This window comes from Carcharodon carcharias, chromosome 5, assembly GCF_017639515.1.
Source record: "Carcharodon carcharias isolate sCarCar2 chromosome 5, sCarCar2.pri, whole genome shotgun sequence".
In the NCBI taxonomy this organism is placed as follows: domain Eukaryota; kingdom Metazoa; phylum Chordata; class Chondrichthyes; order Lamniformes; family Lamnidae; genus Carcharodon; species Carcharodon carcharias.
This window is the reverse complement of record NC_054471.1, coordinates 19,157,089-19,175,509: the sequence shown is the minus strand read 5'-3', so window position 1 is coordinate 19,175,509 and position 18,421 is coordinate 19,157,089. Positions and strand designations below refer to the sequence as shown.

Here is an 18,421-nt window from a genome sequence, read left to right as displayed (position 1 = left end):
AAACACCACTATCGTACCTGTTTTCACCACCTCCTCTGGCAGCGAATTCCAGACACTCACTACCCTCTGCGTAAATAACTTACCCCACACATCTCCTTTATAGTTTTCTCCTCTTTTCTCTCACCTTAAATCTATGTCCCCTAGTAATTGACTCTTCCACCCTGGGAAAAAGCTTCTGACTATCTACTCTGTCCATGCCACTCATAATTTTGTAAACTTCTATCAAGTCGCCCCTCAATCTCCGTTGCTCTAGTGAGAACAATCCGAGTTTCTCCAACCTCTCCTCATAGCAAATAACCTCCAGACCAGGCAGCATCCTGGTAAACCTCCTTTGCACCCTCTCCAATGCCTCCATATCCTTCAGGTAATGTGGCGACCAGAATTGCACGTAATATTCCAAGTGTGGCCTAACCAAGGTTCTATACGGCTGCAGCATGACTTCCCAGCTTTTATATTCAATACCCCTGCCAATGAAGGCAAGCATGCCATATGCCTTCCTGACTACCTTATCCACCTGTGTTGCCACTTTCAGTGACCTGTGGATCTGTACACCCAGATCCCTCTGCCCGTCGATGCCCTTAGGGGTTCTGCTATTTATTATATAATTCCTACCTGTATTAGACCTTCCAAAATGCATTACCTCGCATTTATCCAGATTAAACTCCATCTGCCATTTCTCCGCCCAAGTCTCCAGCCAATCTATACCCCGTTGTATCCTTTGACAATCCTCTTTACTATCTGCAACTCCTCCAACCTTAGTGTCATCTGCAAACTTACTAATTAGCCCAGTTATATTTTCCTCCAAATCATTTATGTATACCACAAACAGCAAAGGTCCCAGCACTGATCCTTGCGGAACACCACTAGTCACAGCTCTCCATTCAGAAAAGCACCCTTCCACTGCTACCCTCTGTCTTCTATGACCAAGCAAATTCTGTATCCATCCTGCCAGCTCTCCTCTGATCCCATGTGACTTTACCTTCTGTACCAGTCTGCCATGAGGGACCTTGTCAAAGGCCTTACTGAAATCCATGTATATAACATCCACTGCCCTTCCATCATTGATCATCTTTGTCACTTCCTCGAAAAACTCGATCAAGTTAGTGAGACGCGACATCTCCTTCACAAAGCCATGCTCCCTCTGACTAATACACCCATTTGCTTCCATGACAGGGGTGGTGGTGTGTCATGACTGACATGACAGGGGTGGTGTGTCATCACTGACATGACAGGGATGGTGGTGTGTCATGACTGACATGACAGGGGTGGTGGTGTGTTGTAACTGACATGACAGGGGTGATGGTGTGTCGTGACTGACATGACAGGTGGTGGGTTTTTTTTATTCATTCACGGGATGTGGGCTTCGCTGGCTGGACCAGCATTTATTGCCCATCCCTAGTTGCCCTTGAGAAGGTGGTGGTGAGCTGCCTTCTTGAACCGCTGCAGTCCATGTGTAGGTATACCCACAGTGCTGTTAGGAAGGGAGTTCCAGGATTTTGACCCAGCAACAATGAAGGAACAGCGATATATTTCCAAGTCGGGATGGTGAGTGAATTAGAGAGAACTTCCAGGTGCTGGTGTTCCCATGTGTCTGCTGCCCTTGTCCTTCTAGATAGTAGTGGTCGTGGGTTTGGAAGATGCTGTCTAAGGAGCCTTGGTGAATTCCTGCAGTGCATCTTGTAGATGGTACACACTGCTGCTATTGTATCGGAGGTGGAGGGAGTGAATTTTGTGGATGTGGTGCCAATCAAGTGGACTGCTTTGTCCTGGATGGTGTCAAGCTTCTTGAGTGTTGTTGGAGATGCTCTCATCCAGGCAAGTGGGGAGTATTCCATCACACTCCTGACTTGTGCCTTGTAGATGGTGGACAGTCTTTGGGGACTCAGGAGGTGAGTTACTCATTACAGGATTCCGAGCATCTTGTAGCCACAGTGTTTATGCGGCTATTCCAGTTCAGTTTCTGGTTAATGGTAACCCCCAGGATGTTGATAGTAGGGAATTCAGTAATGGTAATGCCATTGAATGTCAAGGAATGATGGTTGGATTCTCCCTTGTTGTAGATGGTCATTGCCTGACACTTGTGTGGCGCGAATGTTACTTACCACTTGTCAGCCTAAACCTGGATATTGTCCAGATCTTTCTGCATTTGGACATGGACTGCTTCAGTATCTGAGGAGTTGTGAATGGCGCTGAACATTGTACAATCATCAGCGAACATCCCCACTTCTGACCTTATGATGGAAGGGAGGTCATTGATGAAGCAGTTGAAAATGGTTGGGCCCAGGACACTACCTTGACGAACTCCTGCAGTGATGTACTGGAGCTTCCTTTGTGCTAGGTATGACTCCAGCCAGTGGAGAGTTTTCCCCTGATTCCCACTGACTCCAGTTTTGCCAGGGCTCCTTGATGCCACACTCGATCAAATGTGGCCTTGATGTCAAGGGCAGTCACTCTCACCTCACCTCGGGAGTTCAGCTCTTTTGTCCATGTTTGAACCAAGGCTGTAATGAAGTCAGGAGCTGAGTGGCCCTGGTGGTACCCAAACTGGGCATCAGTGAGCAGGTTATTGCTAAGCAAGTGCCACTTGATAACACTGTTGATGACCCCTTCCATCACTTTACTGATGACCGAGAGTAGACTGATGGGGCGGTAATTGGCTGGGTTGGATTTGTCCTGCTTTTTGTGTGCAGGACATACCTGGGAAATTTTCCATGTGGCCGGGCAGATGCCAGTGTTGTAGCTGTACTGGAGCAGGTTCTGAATTAAGACATAAAACTTCAAAAGTATTCAACTCTGGATTGTTACCTGAGCCACGGGCCAATTGGTATAGGGTTAAGCAGATTGGAGAATTAAACGGGCGACTCAAAGTGTGGCATAGGAAGAAGGGGTTTCGACTCATGGGGCAATGGCATGAGTACTGAAGAAAAGGGAGACTATTCTGTTGGAATTGGCTCCACCAGGCTGGGCTGGATCTGTGTCCTGATGAGTCATATAAGTACGGCTATGGATAGGGTTTGAATTAAAGGTAGGGGTGATGGGCAAAAGATTCTGGTGAAGGGAGATTTAGAAATGTAAAGAAAAAGTCAAAACAATAGAACTGTGTAGCAATGTGGGTAAAGATAAGCAGAGTGGAACAGGGTGGGATAGAGAGTCTAGCAGTAATTGGGTGGCAGTGAATAAGGTCCATGCAAAGGATGGTAGTAAAAAAATTAAATTAAAGGCTCTTTGCCTAAATATGTGAGGCATCTACAATAAGATAGATGAACTAAAGGATAACACAGGAGCTAAAAAGAATGAGGAACTTAAAGTAATTAATATCAGTGAATAAACTGAAATCATACAAATCTCTGGGACCCAATGACCTACGTCTTAGGATTTTAAAAAAGAGAGCTGCAGAGATAATGGATGAGCTGGTTTTGGTTTCCCAAAATTCTCCAGATCTAGAAGGGTCTCAGCCGATTAGACATTAGTAAATATAACATGACTATTCAAGAAAGAAGGAAGAGAGAAAAAGGGATCAACAGGCCAGTCAGTCTAAAATCAGTCCTCAGGAAAGTTCTGGAATCTATTATTAAGGAAGTCTTAACATTGTACTTAGAAAATCATAGTATGATCAACCAAAGCCAACAATGTTGTACAAAAGGGAAATTGTGTTTGACAAATTTGTTGGAAATTTTTGAATATTTTCGGGTCCAATTTTCTGCTTTCCATCAGTGAGGAACTCATTGAATCTTGTGGCAGGGCAGGCAGGGATTTGTCTGGTTTGCCATCACCTCTTGGAGTGGAAGGTCCTAGCGCCATATTTAAATGGCACCCATACAGACATTCACTCGCTGCAGGCCAGGTATATGCTGAAGGTATACATTACAATGCTGACCAATGTACCAAACCCTCTGCTTCAGTGAAGCTTCCATGGGGATTATCCTCCAGGCTGTCCAGAAAAATGGAGGTTCTCCTTCCAAGTGATGGGAGCAGAAGGTCCACCTACCTGACCACATCAGCAGGGAGGAGGTCGGCAGGGAGTTCAGTGCCTGTGGCAAGCTGATAAAAAGACCTCCCTGCAGTTTAGGAAGTGAATGAATGACCTGATTCGCTCTGCCAGGGTAAGTGAACCTTCTACTCACTCCAAACTCACACTCTCATTAGGGAATCAGGCAGTCTAAGGGTTACAGTCCACAGGGGTGTCACACATTACCAGCAGATCGGACATCGCACTGATTGTCTGACAGCCTATTTAACATCCCCATCTCATGTAAGATCCTGCACAAACAACGTCTTCATCCCTTGCTGAAGAGGGCTCAGCACACACAGCAGGGATACGTGGCTTCTGAACTGCTCTTTCACACATGGTGCTCACAGTCAATCCATCTCATCCATAATCGGTGAGAGAGGGCCAATCTGGAGGGGGTACTCTTGTAGTATGAAGAGCAGGCTGCAGAGCTGGCTGACAAGGACAGGGATCATTCTTGTGTGGAAGGCGAGATCGGACAACTCCAACAAGCCAGAGAAGGTCAATGCAGTATACATGGACGACATGCAAACAATGATGTGAGTGATATACAATGTAGGAGCCTACCTAGTCAATCTCTTTTCTCTATTCCAGTCACCAGCAAGAAAGGCAGATGAAGAACTCCAGCAAGGTCCTCAGCCCCAGCCACCGACCATCTCTGATGAGGACCCATCAGATGAAGACCTGTCACTGCATTCACCTACACCCTTCATCAGCACAGGTACACACACCTCAGTGGGTCCTTGTTCTAGAATATGCTCGGGTTTACAATCTGGTGATCACCTCACAGGCACGGGCCCGCAGCAGATGGAGGAAGTGACAGCTGAGGCCTCTGACACTCAGAGGACTGCTAGAGACCAGACCCCTGCAGAGTCCGAGTCTAATGATGAGCTTCTGGAATTGGCCCTGAGAGAAATGTTGACAGAGGCAGGCAGGGGAACATCCTGCAGAGGCTATCTGTGGACTGGACCGATGGCTGGAGGAGTCTGTCCATGTTCTATCTGCTGTTGTGGCTTTGGCATGCGAGCGCATTGAAGTCTCCATGTGAAGGGTGGCAACTGCCTTGGAGATCCAGGTCCAGAATGCAATTTCTGCTGGATTTGTGCTCGGACCTGCATACCATCGCTTTAGGAATGGTTGTGTTCCAGCAGTGGCTAGGCGAGAGGGGGACAGGACACTTCAACCTCCCTCTAGGTGCCCTTCTCTTCCAGGATCAGGGGTTGCACCAGCCAGCCACCCCAGGGGCATTCACCTAGTACACTCCAAGGGTGTCCAGCCGCTCCAAATCCCCTCTGCCTGTAATCTCATCAACTCCAGCAGCTCTGGCCGAGGAGGGTGCACCTAAACCAGAGCAGGAGACTCTTAGCAGTCCAGGCCTCTCACCTGCAGAGGATGCCCACCAAAGTCATTTCAGACAACAGGGCATAGCAGTTGTCAGGCTGCCTCCACCTGTGCTGTGGATGGTGGAACTGCACCTTGATGTAGAGGTAGAGTTAGGTAAATTAAGAAGTTTTGAATGCACAGTGGTGGCACAGGTATTCGTTTACTAGACATAACTTTTGCCATTGTAAATATATTTTGTATTTATCCCTCCCCAAGTCTCAGGTATTGAATGGCTAATCAGTGTGATGCAATATGTTCACTCAAGGGTACCAAATGACACCCCCCCACAATTATCTCCCATTTTTTCCTTTAGTCATGAAGTCTCACTCAATCTCATCACTGTGAATTGCCTTTAGTTCCACATCAGTGACATGAACAGCTTCCTATAAGAAAATGATGGCTGGACAATACACATGAAATTCTTGCATCTAAGGCAGACATTATGTGACCTCATGAGAAATGTTCATGAAGGTCAGTGATTATCTCAATGCTGCCATGCTAAAGTCTCTAGCTGGTGGATGTCATAAGTATTTGCTGCAACCAAAGTTGGAGTCTTTTCAGCCAAGTGAACTTTTTGATGGCCTTTATTTTATGATTGTGAAGTTTTGGTAAAGGTATTATTCATCATTGAGCACCATAGCCTGTCTCCACTTTTAAGGCTGAACATTATTTCTTTACTAGTTCCTACTCTTCCCATGCATGACACTGAGCCATGCAAGTTGGTTCCATTTGTCTCCTAGATGGGAACAAGTGTGTGATGTCAGAGGTGTGTGCGCATCCTGTTGAAGCCGTCCAGTAATCTGTGAGGATCACAGTTTGCTCCTGAATGGCTGCTGAGCATTGCTTCACGGAACCCCTCTGCGAAGTAACAGAATGCCAATCGAAATGGAATTCATTGCGTGACTGTGCACTCGTGGACTTAGGATTCATAGAAATGTTTGGCCTTTGTGAGATGACCAATGGCAAGGACTGTAAAGTGATGTTCCAGCACATCTCCTGAGTGCTCATCAGTATCTATGCAGGGAATAAGTTCTCATTGATTGGTGTGTCAAAACTGACTGGACCACATCTCTCCCAGATGCCAAGGCAATGCAGGACGTAAACTTGGCAGGCTTCTGATGAATGCAGGGCAATGAGTGTTTGTCAATATTCACACAATGGTCCTGCTGAACCACTCTGAGTACAATGCTAACATAACTCGCAACTTTGCATCTATGCTGTCATGTGACAGATCACTGTGTCCTGATGTCCAATGGCATCTTGGGGGCTCAGTATCAAGATGCTGCCTCTGCATTAATCATGCATAAAAGCTGGTGTTTGGAGAAATTGTGCTGTCCAGGTGTAGCTCCGTCTTCAGACAGTCAAGCGATAACCAGTGATGGATGTTTTTCCTCTCCAAGCTGCTTTGCTAAGCTGCTGTTACATGGGTATGAGTATGTCTATGTGTACAATAGCGTTTCAACCTCTTGAAAGCTGCAATGGCTACTGACTTGTTGGCGCCATGGGTAGAATGGGCTTCACCATGTGTAGCTGCTTGAGGATGTGCTCTAGTGGAGTGCTTAGCCCTTTCCACAGTGGCCACGTGGTCCCTAGGCTATTGCACATTCCAAGGTGACCCTGTAGTTAGGGTGGATGGTGTGCTATGCTTTCTCTGTGAGTATTGTGAGACTAATGACCTGTTGTGTCATATTAAAGATGACAATGAAGGTGTTGTGTCTCCCCTGCATTGAAATGTGAAAAGAACTGCACTTGTAACAATTTGTCTTCACCTTAATCTATCTGGAATCTTGTAGCGCTGGGATTGTCATAGACACATCTTCCACGTTGTGCCCATGAAATGGCCTACACATGTGGCACATCTGTATCCTCACCCTCTTGAGATTCATCCTCTTCAACAACATCCTTGTCCAAGGAGACGTGTAGCTCCTCTATGTCTCCATGTGGCAAAACATCTCCCCTTTTCAGCACTAGGTTGTGTAGGGCTCTGCAAACAACCATGACACAGCACACCCTCTGTGGTGAGTATTTGGGAACCCCGTCTGATCAGTCCAAACATCTGAAACTCATCTTAAAGAGGTCAATAGCCTGTTCTATCAAGGAACTATGTGCAGCATTGTGTCACTCCTCAGATGCACTCGGTGAACGATGAACAGGCATCATTCGCCATGTCTTTAGGGGCACCACTTATCACCAAGGACCCAACCCTCTAAGCGCTGAGCTCCCTCAAATATCTCTAGCACCTGGAGTGACTCAAAATGTAAGAGTTGTGAAAGCTCCCTGGGTACTTAGCACAATCATGCTGGATCTGCTTTCTGTGATCACAAATTAGCTGGACGTTCAGAAAGTGAAATCCTTTTCTATTAATGAATCTCATAGGTTGCTGCCAAGGAGCAGTTGATAGTGCCCTGTACTTAAAGGAAGCCTGAGATCATAGCGAATCTCACAGCTCTGGCACCCTGGGCTGCTTCATTTATGCAGGACAGCATGTAATGGTGAACTTTATTGAAAAGGGGGTTGGTCGCTTCCCTTATGCATTTGTGTGCTGCTGATTGTCAGATTCTGCAGAAATCCCAAGTGCAGCCCTGGAAGGGTCTGTAGACAAAAATGTTCAGTGCAGCGGTAACCTCCAGAGCAACCAGAATTAGATGCCCTCCAAGTCAGAATGGCATGAGTTCCTCAAGGAGAATGTGGATAATGTGAGCTACCACATCCCTAGACAAGCGAAGGTGTTTGCAGCACTGTCTTACACTCATCTCCATGTATGCCCTGCATCTTCTGAAATCCTTAGTCGTGCCAAGCATCTTTGTGGATTTGGCCCTGCCTCATCAGCATCTGGGACCTGCGGGCTCTTGTTCCTTAGGGCGACAGACTTCTCTGAGCTGTGCCAATCAGCGATGTGTCCTTCTTCTCCTTGTTTTAATCAAAACTATCAAGAAGGCCTGCATTCTCCACCCCTCTTTGTTTCTGTGAACTGATACAACTGAGCAATCAATGGTAGCTCCCACTGAATGATCTTCCTCCATATACAAAGCAGCTATGTATTCTCCAGCCCTTGACTTTCACTTAGTCTACACATCGCATACCAAGGCCACCCCTTGCAGGATGATGTCATCCTCAAGAACGACAGCTGGCAGATCTTTTCCCTCAGCACTGTGGGTGTTCCTATACTACATGGGCTGCAGCTTACCGCCACCTTCTCAAGGACAATTAGGAATGGGCAATAAATGCTGGCCCAGCCAGTGACGACACATCCCATGAATGAAAGAAAAAAAAGACGTGAATGTGCATTCACAATGGCAGCATTCATTAGGGTCAAAAGACCCAAGTCTTAGGAGCCACAGTCAGCCTTGTGTTGATTGTCCTCCAGTTGGCTTTACAAAACTATGATACCCAGTCTTTACACCTATGTCCTGACTGCAAGTATGGTGCCCTGAATGCTATGATCAATATACTGGGAAGATGGAGGCTTGTAGGGCCCATGCTGCCTCTGCACAGCAGACGTGTCCACTGATTCTTGGACCCAGCATCCATTCTGACATGTCTCTGTAAGGATCAGATGCCAGTTAAGACAATACACACTGCAGAACCTAAACCTAATGATTGTTGCCTGAATGTGCACTTTAGAAAAAGAGTCAAGCTCATTCATTGTGCATGAGACCCCGGAGTCCAGCACATTAGCTGAACTATACACTCCATGCTTTGAGCAAGACAGCAAGATAGGGTGCTCCTTCAATCAGCCAACATTTACTGCGCAGAACTCCTTCCGCACGCCATGAGACCCCACCCTGAGCTAGTTTGATTTCCAAACTGTGTCATTGCAAGGTAAGTTCTAAAATGGTGCTGCTAATCTTCGCCTGGGTGACCAGCTTCCCACCTCCCCTATCACCCACCAAGTCCCTCCCATCCTCCTCCATCCTCACCACATCCTAATCCCCTTCCTCTTATCTCTATGCAGCCTCCTGCTATTATCTTTGACCCCATTATTGTGTATGTTGATATTCTTGTCTTCCCCCTGAACCTTTTAATGTTGATGTCCCCATGCCCTTTGTCGACCTGACCCCGCCCCTACTCAAGGTCACATGCCCTCTGACTTTCCAGGCCACCTCCATCTCCCCCCGCCCACATAACACCCCAATCAGACCATCCAATATGTCCCATAACTTGTCAGCTATCAACTTACAAGGTGCAGATGCCTTCCCTGACTGACCACGTCCTGCACACCATTCTGCGTATGACCATCACAGCCTAGAGAGGCTTTCTCCTGACCAAGACCGGGACCAAGACATGCATGCCATGCAGAGCCCTCCAACATGGCCCGGACAGTCCCAGGACAAACACTTCAATATGCCTCCAACAGAGTGGCCTCTGCCCCAGGACAGTCTTTTTAACATGCCCTCAACAGAGTGGTTTCAGCTGCAGGACAGTCTTTTTAACATGCCCTCAACAGAGAGGCCTCAGCTGCAGGTTAGTCACTGACACCACCTTGGATAGTTTTATAACTCTTGCCCCTGGTCAGTTTTTAACTCGTCCACTATGTTTCTTGACCACCCGCTAGTCCTGCCTCTTCCCTCTCATGTCCCACCACCACTCTCCCACCCAGTCCTGCCTCTATCTTCTGTCATGATAATAACTGATTGTGGCTGTAGACTCCAGCATTAGATACTATACAGTACTCTGTACTAGATGGGGGTCACCTGACCTGGGAGTTGAAGGTCAGATAGCACATGTTGGAACCTGTCTTGATAGAATTCAGTTACTGCAGATATGTGTTCATGTTAGGAAAATATGTTATCAATAAAGTTAGTTCAGCTACAATGTTTACAGCCTGTGTGCATTGTTAAAACAAAAAACAAGATGTCTTCCTCCTTTGCTCCCGTGTTCCAGCACCACCCCCCAGTCCTGTCTCCGTCTTCCCCCTCCTGGCTGGTATTGCCTCCTGTGCCCAGCCTTGGTGCAGCTTATGATACAAGCACCAAAAATTTCACAGTAACACTCTTAAAGGTAGGTGAAAGCAGTATTAACGTACCTCAAAATTGTTGATGAACTGAAGCTCGCTTGGTGCATGCCACTTATATACGGTCAGGAAACAGACTGTTTTAATAATCCGTTGGCACATAGTTTAGAGGAGGAATGTAATTCCATCGAGTTGGCCTTTTAATGAGCATTCATAAGATGCAAAATGAATGTAAATTTGATACCCAGTATAGATCAGCAGGAAACACGACCCACCTTAAACCCGCCATCAAATTCGGGAGAACAAAATTCCAAACTAATTTTCGACTGATAGAAAACTGACTTTTTCCATCATGTCAAATTTGGTGCCTCCGCCTGCCATGATTCTTGCCACTTGCAGGAGCAGAAAATTCTACCTCTAGCATACTTGTATTTCTAAAAGGCATTCCAAAAGGAGCCACACAAATGCTTAGCATGCAAGATAAGGTTCAAGGAGTTGGGGGGTAATATAATCGTATGGATAAGGGATCAGTTAACAGATAGTGAACAAAGAGCAGGTAAAAACTGGGCATTTTCAAACTGACAGGCTGTGACTTGTGAAGTACTACAAGGACCAGTGCTGGGGCCTCAGCTATTTACAATCTTCATTCTTGTTCATCCTTCAAGGTAAAATGACCATGTTCATCATCTGAGATGTTTGGTAGGGTTCCTGTGGGTACATAGGTGACTGCTAAGGTCAGTCTGTGCCTGGAAGATTCTGCTAGAAATAGGATATATTAATGACTTGGACATAGAGGCAGAGAGTTATGTAACTAAGTTTGCTGATGATACAATGCTAAGTGGGAATGCAAATTGTGAAGAGGACATAAAGAGATTGCAAAGAGATATAGAAAGGTTAAGTGAATGCGCAACAAGGTAGCAGATGGAGTATAATGTGGGGAACCTACATTACAGATAGACCAAATAATTACAGGCCAGTCAGTCTGACCTCGGTGGTGGGCAAATTATTGGAATCAATTCTGAGGGAGCAGGATAAACTCAGTAAAAAGGCTTGGATTAGTCAAGGACCGTCAGCATAAATTTGTTAAGGAAAGGCTGTGTCTTACTAATTCGGTTGAATTTTTTAAGGAGGTAACCAGGAGGATTGATGAGGGTAGTGCAGTTGGTGTGATGTACATGGATTTTAAGGTCCCTCATGGCAAACTGGTTAAAAAAATTATTGTAAATGTGATACCCATTCCCAATGCCCATGGGATCCAAGAGATTTGTGGCAACTAGATATGTTGTCCCTCCCTCCCTGACACTCATTCATCATATGTGATGTGATTACAGGGGCTTTGACCAATAAGCCTGCTGTGTGGATAATCTGGTGGGCGGGGCTTCTGACAGAGAGATCGTATCCAGCGTGCAAGCAGCTCCACATGTATCCTAAATGAAGTTTAGCGTTTTCTTCACCAAAACCTGCTGCCCCATCAAGTTATTACATTTGGCGACAAGGATAAAACTGACTTCTGCTGTGTCCTTCGCCCTGATTGATGTGAATAAAATAAATCACAGAATCACACAGTGCAGAAGAGGCCCTTTGGCCCATCAAGTCTGCACCGACACGTGAGAAACACCTGACCTACCTACCTATTCCCATTTACCAGCACTTGGCCCATAACCTAGAATGTTATGACATGCCAAGTGCTCATCCAGGTACTTTTTAAAGGATGTGAGGCAACCCGCCTCCACCACCCTCCCAGGCAGTGCATTCCAGACCGTCACCACCCTCTGGGTAAAAAGGTTTTTCCTCACATCCCCCCTAAACCTCCTGCCTCTCACCTTGAACTTATGTCCCCTCGTGACTGACCCTTCAACTATAGGGAACAGCTGCTCCCTATCCACCCTGTCCATGCCCCTCATAATCTTGTACACCTTGATCAGGTCGCCCCTCAATCTTCTCTGTTCCAACAAAAACAACCCCAGTCTATCCAACGTCTCTTCATAACTTAAATGTTTCATCCCAGGCAACATCCAGGTGAATCTCCTCTGCACCCCCTCCAGTGCAATCACATCCTTCCTATAACGTGGCGACCAGAACTGCACACAGTACTCCAGCTGTGGCCTCACCAAGGTTGTATACAACTCCAACATGACCTCTCTACTTTTGTAATCTATGCCTCGATTGATAAAGGCAGGTGTTCCAAATGCCTTTAACACCACCCCACTAACATGCCTCTCCGCTTTCAGAGATCTATGGACACACATGCCAAGGTCCCTTTGTTCCTCATAACTTCCTAGTGTCATGCCATTCATTGAATACTGCCTTGTCAGATTACTCCTTCCAAAGTGTGTCACTTTACACTTTTCAGGGTTAAATTCCATCTGCCCATTTGACCATCCTGTTTATATCTTCCTGTAGCCCAAGACACTCATCCTCAATGTTAACCATCTGGCCAGTCTTTGTGTCATCTGCAAACTTACTAATCCTAGCCCCCACATAGTCATCTATATCATTTATATAAATGACAAATAATAGGGGACCCAGCACAGAACCCTGTGGTACGCCACTGGACACTGGCTTCCAGTCACTAAAGCATCCTTCTGTCACCACCCTCTGTCTCCTACAACTAAGTCAATTTTGAATCCACCTTATCAAATTACCCTGTATCCCATATGCATTTGCCTTCTTTATAAGTCTCTCATGTTGGACCTTGTCAAAGGCTTTGCTGAAATCCATATAAACTACATCAACTGCACTAACCTCATCTACACACCTGGTCATCTCCTCAAAAAATTAAATCAAATTGTTAGGCATGACCTCCCTCTGACAAAGCCATGCTGACTATCCCTTACCAAACCTTGCCTCTCCAAGTGGAGATAGATTCTCTCCTTCAGAATTTTCTCCAATAGTTTCCCTACCACTGACGTGAGACTCACTGGTCAGTAGTTCCTTGGCTTATCTCTACAACCTTTCTTAAATAGCAGAACCACATTAGCTGTTCTCCAGTCCTCTGGCACCTCCCCCATGGCCAGAGAGGAATTAAAAATTTGGGTTAGAGTCTCTGCAATCTCCTCCCTTGCCTTCCTCAGCAGTCTGGGACACAAATCATCCGGACCTGGGGATTTTCCCACTTTTAAGCCTGCCAACACCTCCAATACCTTGTCACTCCCTGTATCAATTTGCTTAAGAACCTCGCAGTCCCTCTCCTGGAGTTCCATACCTTCATCCTCATTCTCTTGGGTGAAGACAGATATAAGGTATTCATTCAAACTACTGATATCCTCTGGCTCCACCCAGAGATTGCCCCCTTAGTCCCTTATGGGCCCGACTCTTTCCCTGGTTATCCTCTTCCCACTGATATACTTGCAGAATATCTTGGGATTTTCCCTACTTTTACCAGCCAGAGCTTTCTCATATCCCCTCTTTGCTCTCCTAATTGCTTTCTTAAGCTACACCCTGCACTTTCTGTACTCCACTAATGCCTCTGCTGATTTGCTCCCCTTGTACCTGCTAAAAGCCTCTCTTTTCCTTCTCATCGTATCCTGAATATCTCTGAAGTTGAACAATACTTTCCTGTCATGCCGTTGTTTGGAAGGCTCGATTCATACGATGCTAACATTGAAAATTGGGGTCAGTATGTTGAGTGACTTGGGTTCTATTTTGTTGCGAACAAGATTAATGCTGAAGAAAGACGTAATGCTATCCTGCTTAGTGCATGTGGCAGTAAAACGTATAAGCTGATTCAAAACCTGACTGTCCCGAACGCACCGAGTTCAAAGTCGTACGGTGAGTTAGTGGAACTTGCGAAATCGCACTTTCAGCCCAACCCTCTGTGATCATGCAGCGTTTCAAGTTTAATTCGAAAGCTTGTGCCCTGAGATAGTCCATTGCTACCTTTTTGGCGAATCGGAAATGTGATTCTATGCCCATTTCACTAAGGTTTAGGAAGCCTAATGGTAACATGTCAGCTGATAAGATACACACTTGCTACAAATGTGGAGGATATCATGGTGCAGACGTTTGTAGATTTTCAGAGGCAGAATGCAATTATTGCCACAAGAAAGGACACCTGGGTAGGCAGTGCTGAACAAAGGATAGGCTAACAGCAAAACTACAAACAAATCTAATTGAGCTAACTGATACAGCAAGGCTAAGGCTGCTATTACTGATGTGTACTCTCTGTATTAGTGACTGCTGTTAAATCTGAGCCAATTACACTGGCAGTGCAAATGAATGGTATGCAATTGCAAATGGAGGTGGATACTGGTGCTTCAACTCCTGTTTTTGGAAAGCAAACATTCAAGTACCTCAGTGAAGGGAGTCAGCCATTGACATTGGCATGGACGCCCACCAAACTGAGAACTTACACTGGAAAATCCATTCAGGTCAAAGGCATTGCTGCTGTCCCAGGCTGTTACAAACAACAGACAGCCCAACGAGGGTGGGACCCAGTCTTTTGGGTTGAGATTGGCTGCAGAAAATAAAACTTGACAAGTCAGAAATATTCCATTTGAAGTCCAATGGAATTCCAGAGCTCTTGAAGAAATATGACACTTTTCCAAGACGAATTGGGAAAATTGAAGGGCATGCAAGTTAAATTGCACATCAATCCCCAGGCAACACCACATTTTTTCAAGGCCAGACCAGTGCCTTACTCACTGAAAGAAAAAGTGGAAGCAGTTGTGCAGGTTGGAAAACCTTGGGATAATTCTGCTGGTCCAGTTTTCTGAGTGGGCCACACACATATTCCCAGTTGTCAAGCCAGACCAGACTATACGTAAATGCGGTGACTACAACCTGACCGTCACAGCAGCAAATATGGACAAATATCCTGTTCCTAGAATCAATGACTTGTAAGCCAAGTTAGCAGGAGGCAAGTCACATACAAGACTAGACATAAGTTATGCCTATCAACAATTGGAATTGAATAGCACATCGAGAGAATATGTGACAATTAATACTCATAAAAGTCTCTACCAGTACACCTGGTTGCCTTTTGGAATTTCATCAGCATGGGCTATTTTTCAGCAAACCATGGAGAGTCTCCTGCAGGGACTTCAAAGTGTGGTCGTGTACTTAGATGACATTCTCATCACTGGACTGACCAAAGCTGAACATTTAGTCAATCTTGAGGAAGTGCTGAGAAGATTTATGGAAGCAGGTATGAGTTTGAAATGGGAAAAAATGCATTTCAAGCATCGGAGGTAACCCTCCTAGGTCCAGAGTGGACACTATGGGGTTCCACCATGTTGAAGGCAAAGTCCAATCCATTAAAGATGCACCATCACCCTCTAATGTAATAGAGCTTAAATCTTTCTTAGGTATGATTAATAACTGTAGCCATCTTCTACCTAATCTATGCACTGTACTGGCACCACTACATTTGTTGCTGAGAAAGGACCACCGCTGTTCATGGGTTCACAGCACTAAGAAGCCGTGGTAACAGTGAAGAAACTGCTTCATCCATCATGCTTGTTGGTACATATGACCCATCTAAAGTGCTAGTGTTGACATGTGATGCTTCTCCTTATAGTAGGAGCCATTCTATCGCATCAAATGGAGGATGGATCAAAAAGACCCATTAGCTACGTTTCAAGAACACTTTCCCAAGCTGTTAAGAGCTACTCTCAGCTGGATAAAGGTTTATTGCTTGTATTTAGTGTTAAGAAGTTTCACCAATACCTACATGGGCAACATTTTACAATTGTGTCTGACAATAAGCTGCTGCCAGGTTTGTTCAGTGAAGACAAAGCCTATAGCTTCAGCGAGAATCCAACATTGGGCTTTGACGCTATCAGCTTACAAGTCCATATTCATGTAATACCCTGGCTCACATATAGCCAATGCAAATGCACTTAGTCATCTTCCATTACCAGGTAGCTTTGTCAATACACCCATTCCATAAGAGTTAGTGTTATTGTTAAATTTCTTGGATTCATCACCTGTATGTGCCAAATAGATAAAGCATGGGGTGAACAGAGACCCAGTACTGTTAAAAATCAAAGACTTACGATCATTTTATTCGAGAAACACTGAACTGAGTTGTCAAGATGGAATTTTACTGTTGGGTTCAAGAGTCGGGTCTTCTCACAAGGCAGAGAGTCACTCTTGGCAGAGCTCCACACTGCACCCCCAGGCATATCGAAGATGAAGATGCTGGCACTTAGATACGTCTGGTGGCCAGGAATACTCAGGGACATTGAGAACCTGGTTAAGCTCTGTTCGTTTTGCCAACAACACCAGAAGCTACCTGTTTCAGCTCTTCTTCACACATGGGAATGGCCAGGCCAACCTTGGGTTTGACTGCATATTTTTTTTTTATTCATTCACAGGATGTGGGCTTCACTGGCTGGGCCAGCATTTATTGCTCATCCTTATTTGCCCTTGAGAAGGTGGTAGTGAGCTGCCTTCTTGAACAAGTAGAGTCCATGTGGTGTAGGTACACCCACAGTGCTGTTAGGAAGGGATTTCCAGGATTTTGACTCAGCGATAGTGAAGGAACAGCGATATATTTCCAAGTCAGGATGGTGAGTGGATTGGAGGGAAACTCACAGATGATGATGTTCCCATCTATCTGCTACCCTTGTCCTTCTAGATGGAAGTGGTCATGGGTTTGGAAGGTACTGTCTAAGGATCCTTGGTGAATTCCTGCAGTGCATCTTGTAGATGGTACACACTGCTGCTACTGTGCGTCGGTGGTGCAGGGAATGAATGTTTGTGGATGTGGTGCCAATCAAGCGGACTGCTTTGTCCTGGATGGTGTACAGCTTCTTCAGTGTTGTGGGAGCTGCACTCATCCAGGCAAGTGGGGAGTATTCCATCACACTCCTGACTTGTGCCTTTTAGATGGTGGACAGGCTTTGGGGACTCAGGAGGTGAGTTACTCATTGCAGGATTCCAAGCCTCTTGTAGCCACAGTGTTTATGCGGCTATTCCAGTTCAGTTTCTGGTCAACGGTTACCCCCAGGATGTTGATAGTGGAGGATTCAGTTATAGTAATGCCATTGAATGTCAAGGGGTGATGTTTGGATTCTCTCTTGCTGTAGATGGTTATTGCCTGACACTTGTGTGGCGTGAATGTTACTTGCCACTTGTCAGGCCAAGCCTGGATATTATCCAGGTTTTGTTGCATTTGGACATGGACTGCTTCAGTACCTGCGGAGTTGTGAATGGTGCTGAACATTGTGCAATCATCAGCGGACATCCCCACTTCTGACCTTATGATGAAAGGAAGGTCAGCAAGTAGCAGAACAGATCAATAAGGTGGTTAAGAACGCATATGGAATCTTTTCATTTATTGGCACAGGCATAGGATATAAGAGCAGAGTGGTTATGCCGGAAATATGTTAAACGTTAATTAGGTTTCAACATGAGTATTGTGTACAGTTCTCATTACAGAAAGGATGTAATTGCACTAGAGAAGGTACAGAGGAGATTTACGAGAATGTTGCCAGGACTGGAAAATCGCAGCTATGAGGAAAGTTTGGATCGGCTGGGTTTGTTCTCCTTCGAACAGAGAAGGCTGAGGCGTACAAGGTCGTGAGGGGCCTGGATAGAGTGGATGGGACGGGCTGATTTACTTTAGCAGAGAGGTCAGTGACCGAGTGCATAGATTTAAAGTGATTGGTGGAAGGATTAGAGGGGAGGTGAGGAAAAGTTTTTTCACCCAGAGAGTTGCGGGGGTCTGGAATTCACTGCCTAAAAGGGTGGTAGAGGCAGAAACCCTCAACTCATTCAAAAGGTGTCTGGATATTCACCTCAAATGCCATAACGTGCAAGGTTACGGATCAAATGTGGTGAAAGTGGGGTTAGATTGGATGGTAGATACGATAGGCCACGTGATATCTTTCTTTGCCATAAACATTCTATGATTCTATGATTCTAAATATGAGGTTATTCACTTTGGTCATAAGAATAGCAAAGTCGTATATTTTTTTAAAAGTGTGGAACTTGTAAATGTAGATGCTCAGAAAAACTTGGGTGTGCTTGTACAAGGAGCGCAGAAAGTTAGCATGCAGATGCAGCAAGCAATTCGGAAGGCAAATGGCATGTTGACCTTTATTGCAAGGGGATTGGATGATAAGAATAAG

General features: G+C 45.6%; 1 protein-coding gene across 1 annotated transcript in view; it reads right to left on the bottom strand.

Moving 5' to 3' along the window:
* LOC121278118 (dynein heavy chain 8, axonemal-like) overlaps nucleotides 1-18,421 on the bottom strand; it is a 2,067,071-nt gene that overhangs the window by 284,814 nt on the left and 1,763,836 nt on the right. The window lies entirely within an intron of this gene.